General features: G+C 41.9%; 1 non-coding gene across 1 annotated transcript; it reads right to left on the reverse strand.

The window, feature by feature from the left end:
* Positions 1 to 55: 55 nt before the first annotated feature.
* TRNAC-ACA (transfer RNA cysteine (anticodon ACA)) lies at positions 56 to 128 on the reverse strand. Its single transcript has one exon. It is a non-coding gene; the product is annotated as a tRNA-Cys (tRNA).
* Positions 129 to 5,320: the final 5,192 nt, after the last annotated feature.

Here is a 5,320-nt window from a genome sequence, read left to right on the forward strand (position 1 = left end):
GGGATTTTCCAGGCAAGAGTACTGGAGTGGGTTGCCATTTCCTTCTCCAGGAGATCTTCCTGACCCAGGGATTGAACCTGGGTCTTCTGCATTGTAGGCAGACACTTTACCATCTGAGCCACCAGGGAAGTCAATCTAGGAGAGAAAACTCTATAAATAAGGCAAGTCCTAAGCACAGTGACTTCCCTGACTAGACCTTGAAGTTAGGAACAGAACTTTACACTCTTTCCTACCCAGCACCCTACAACTTGTGCCCAGTAGAGGGTCTATAGGAACTCGCTGTTTCTGCTGCTGTTGCTATTTTTGCCTTGGCTGCTAAAGAATGAAATAGACCTACCTCTACATAAGTTTCAAGCAAATTCAGAGGGCCTGTGATGTATTACGTGAAACACAGTCTTTTAAAATAGCTAAATTTCTAGCTCAAAAAATGGTCCTTCAGGATGGCTCACAACCTTTTTCCACCCATCAGCCTCAGCCTACAATGTAACCTCAGTTTATGGAGGAGTAGGGTGAATATGCGTGCATGTTTATTTATTAATATGAAACCTGAAAGTGTGATGATTTCTGAAATTATTAACGGAAAACTTAGGTGGATTCTAGCGGAAGACTCTTTTACTCCCCACTTCATATTCTTCTGTGGTCCCCATGGAAAGGAAGTTCCATCAACCCTTCCATCCTTTCTGGGAAGTACATGCAAGGGGGTTTCTGTGTTTCTTTCCACCTCTTACATGCTTGTCTCCAAGGGAGAAGGAATAGCTAGTCTTATGGGGCAGAGTCTGATGTCCTCTGGCCTGGGTCCTGTGTCTTAGAGAGTAGAGGAATGGACTTTCTGCTTTCCCCTGCAGTGACTACAACGTGGGTAGGTAAGAACAGTGTGCTCCTTCCTCTTCCTCCTTCTGTATGAGAGCTGTACCAGGGTCAGTGCTGGAGTTTGCCCTCTGGAAGCAGGCACAGACAGAACTTTACTCTCCTGGGCTTTCTTGGTTTCTCTGTCCTACTGTTGATGTGCCTGTGAAGTAGCTGGGTAACAATTTATATCATCTTCTTAACAGACTTGATTGATTCTCCCAAGCTCTGGACTTAAGAAAGTCTCATTTTGACCTCAGGTCCACTGTGAGTGTTTTAGCAGGGAGTTCATTACTATGAGAGTTATTGGGCTTCATGAATAAACATTTACTTCTGATTTGGCACACCCTGAATTTACTCAATGATGAGAACCCAGAGAAGAGTTGGAGACCAGATTAGCCCATCCTGGTCTTCATCATTATAGATATTTCTATCATCCTAAAGTAACAAAGAGTATTTCTTAAAAGGCTAGTACAGTTCAGTTCAGTCGCTCAGTTGTGTCCGACTCTTTGCGAATCCATGAATTGCAGCACGCCAGGCCTCCCTGTCCATCACCAACTCCTGGAGTTCACTCAGACTCACGTCAATTGAGTCAGTGATGCCATCCAGCCATCTCATCCTCTGTCGTCCCTTTCTCCTCCTGCCCCCAATCCCTCCCAGCATCAGAGTCTTTTCCAATTAGTCAACTCTTCGCATGAGGAGGCCAAAGTACTGGAGTTTCAGCTTCAGCATCAGTCCTTCCAAAGAAAACCCAGCACTGATCTCCTTCAGAATGGACTGGTTGGATCTCCTTGCAGTCCAAGGGACTCTCAAGAACCTTCTCTAACACCACACTTCAAAAGCATCAATTCTTCAGCGCTCAGCCTTCTTCACAGTCCAACTCTCACATCCATACATGACCACTGGAAAAACCATAGCCTTGACTAGATGGACCTTTGTTGGCAAAGTAATGTCTCTGCTTTTGAATATGCTGTCTAGGTTGGTCATAACTTTTCTTCCAAGGAGTAAGCATCTTTTAATTTCATGGCTGCAGTCACCATCTGCAGTGATTTTGGAGCCCAGAAAAATAAAGTCTGACACTGTTTCCACTGTTTCCCCGTCTATTTCCCATGAAGTGATGGGACCAGATGCCATGATCTTTGTTTTCTGAATGTTGAGTTTTAAGCCAACTTTTTCACTCTCCTCTTTCACCTTCAAGAGGCTTTTTAGTTCCTCTTCACTTTCTGCCATAAGGGTGGTGTCATCTGCATATTCGAGGTTATTGAGATTTCTCCCGGCAATCTTGATTCCAGCTTGTGCTTCTTCCAGCCCAGTATTTCTCGTGATGTACTCTGCATATAAGTTAAATAAGCAGGGTGACAATATACCGCCTTGACATACTCCTTTTCCTATTTGGAACCAGTCTGTTGTTCCATGTCCAGTTCTAACTGTTGCTTCCTGACCTGCATACAGATTTCTCAAGAGGCAGGTCAGGTGGTCTGGTATTCCCATCTCTTTCAGAATTTTCCACAGTTGATTGTGATCCACATAGTCAAAGGCTTTGGCATAGTCAATAAGGCAGAAATAGATGTTTTTCTGGAACTCTCTTGCTTTTTCGATGATCCAGCAGATGTTGGCAATTTGATCTCTGGTTCCTCTGCCTTTTCTAAAACCAGCTTGAACAACTGGAAGTTCATGGTTCACATATTGCTGAAGCCTGATTGGAGAATTTTGAGCATTAATTTACTAGCGTATGAGATGAGTGCAATTGTGTGGTAGTTTGAGCATTCTTGGGCATTGCCTTTCTTTGGGATTGGAATGAAAACTGATCTTTTCCAGTCCTGTGGCCACTGCTGAGTTTTCCAAATTTGCTGGCATATTGAGTGCAGCACTTTCACAGCACCATCTTTCAGGATTTGAAATAGCTCCACTGGAATTCCATCACCTCCACTAGTTTTGTTTGTAGTGATGCTTTCTAAGGCCAGCTTGACTTCACATTCCAGGAGTCTGGCTCTAGGTGAGTGATCACACCATCGTGATTATCTGGGTCGTGGAGATCTTTTTTGTACAGTTCTTCTGTGTATTCCTGCCACTTCTTCTTAATATCCTCTGCTTCTGTTAGGTCCATATCATTTCTGTCCTTTATCGAGCCCATCTTTGCATGAAATGTTCCCTTGGTATCTCTAATTTTCTTGAAGAGATCTCTAGTCTTTCCCATTCTGTTGTTTTCCTCTATTTCTTTGCATTAATCACCGAGGAAGGCTTTCTTATCTCTTCTTGCTATTCTTTGAAACTCTGCATTCAGATGCTTATATCTTTCCTTTTCTCCTTTGCTTTTCACTTCTCTTCTTTTCACAGCTATTTGTAAGGCCTCCTCAGACAGCCATTTTGGTTTTTTGCATTTCTTTTCCATGGGGATGGTCTTGATCCCTGTCTCCTGTACAATGTCACGAACTTCAGTCCATAGTTCTTCAGGCACTGTATCTAACAGATCTAGTCCCTTACATCTATTTCTCACTTCCACTGTATAATCATAAGGGATTTGATTTAGGTCATACCTGAATGGTCTAGTGGTTTTCCCTACTTTCTTCAATTTAAGTCTGAATTTGGCAATAAGGAGTTCGTGATCTGAGCTACAGTCAGCTCCTGGTCTTGTTTTTGCTGACTGTATAGAGCTTCTCCATCTTTGGCTGCAAGGAATATAATCAAGCTGATTTCGGTGTTGACCATCTGGTGATGTCCATGTATAGAGTCTTCTCTTGTGTTGCTGGAAGAGGGTGTTTGTTATGACCAGTGCAGTTTCTTGGCAAAACTCCATTAGTCTTTGCCCTGCTTCATTCTGTACTTCAAGACCAAATTTGCCTGTTATTCCAGGTGTTTCTTGACTTCCTATTTTTGCATTCCAGTTCCCTATAATGAAAAGGACATCTTTTTTTTTCGGTGTTAGTTCTAAAAGGTCTTGTAGGTCTTCATAGAACTGTTCAACTTCAGCTTCTTCAGCATTACTGGTTGGGGCATAGACTTGGATTACTGTGATATTGAATGGTTTGCCTTGGAAATGAACAGAGATCATTCTGTCATTTTTGAGATTGCATCCAAGTACTGCATTTCAAACTCTTTTGTTGACCATGATGGCTACTCCATTTCTTCTGAGGGATTCCTGCCCGCAGTAGTAGATCTAATGGTCATCTGAGTTAAATTCACCTATTCCAGTCCATTTTAGTTCGCTGATTGCTAGAATGTCGACGTTCACTCTTGCCATTTCTTGTTTGACCACTTCCAATTTGCCTTGATTCGTGGACCTGACATTCCAGGTTCCTATGCAATATTGCTCTTTACAGCATCGGACCTTGCTTCTATCACCAGTCACATCCACAACTGGGTATTGTTATAGTTAGACAATGAGTACAGTTAATATTCAAATTATCCTAAAAAACAATGCAAAAAAAGATGAAAACCTTAAGTACAAAAATAGGTAAAAGGTCCATTTTGGGATCTGGTCCTGCCTCTCTCTGTGTCATCTTTGTCACCTTGACCTTCTAGCTCAGATTTTTCTCCCTCATCCTGCTCACCCCAGAATGTGCTAGGCTGGTTGGTCCCTGTCTCTGAGCATCTGACTTTGCTATCAAATCTCTATTTTATTTCCTTCACAACAATTTTAATCATTGATATTTTTCTTTATAAAAATTTGTTTACATGGTGGGTTAATTTGCCAGGGCTGCCAAAACAAAGCATTAGAGATTGGCAGCTTAAACAACAAAGTTATTTTCTCACAATTTTGTAGACTAGAAGTCCAAGATCAAGGTGTCAGTACGGTTGATTTCTTATATTCCTTGACTTGTTGATGGCCATCTTTTCCATGTTTCTTCACATGGTCTTCCCTCTGTATGTGTCTGTGCACTAAACTCCTCCTCTTATAAGGACACCAGTCAATTAGGGCCCACATCAATGACTTTATTTTAACTAAACTACCTCTATTAAGATCCTATCTCCAAATAGAGTCACATTCTGAGATACTGGGAGGTTTAGCCTTCAATTTGTGAATTTGGGGGAGTCACATTCAGCCTTTAACACCTATATACGGTTTATTTTTTCACTACCAAAATATAGGTCCTTTGGTATAAGGTATCTATTTCATTAGATGCTGTGTCCAAAGTACTTAGACTTGTGACTGGAGTGTAGTTAGTGCATGCATGCTCAGTTGCTTAGTCATGTCCAACTCTTGAGATCTCATGGACTGTAGCCCATCAGCTCCTCTGCCCATGGGATTTTCCCAGGCAAGAATGCTGGAATGTGTTGCCTTCTCCAGAGAATCTTCCTGACCCAGGGATCAAACTCATGCCTTCTGCCTTGGCAAGTAGATTCTTTACCATTGCACCACCTGGGAAGCCCATAGAGTTAGTTCTTAGTGTGTAAATATTTGCTCAATAAATGGAGGAATTTGAATAGGTTAGATATCTGTACAATTAAGACAGCTTGAATATTTACAGGATTT

This window comes from Bos indicus, chromosome 16 (genome assembly GCF_029378745.1).
Source record: "Bos indicus isolate NIAB-ARS_2022 breed Sahiwal x Tharparkar chromosome 16, NIAB-ARS_B.indTharparkar_mat_pri_1.0, whole genome shotgun sequence".
NCBI classification, from domain to species: domain Eukaryota; kingdom Metazoa; phylum Chordata; class Mammalia; order Artiodactyla; family Bovidae; genus Bos; species Bos indicus.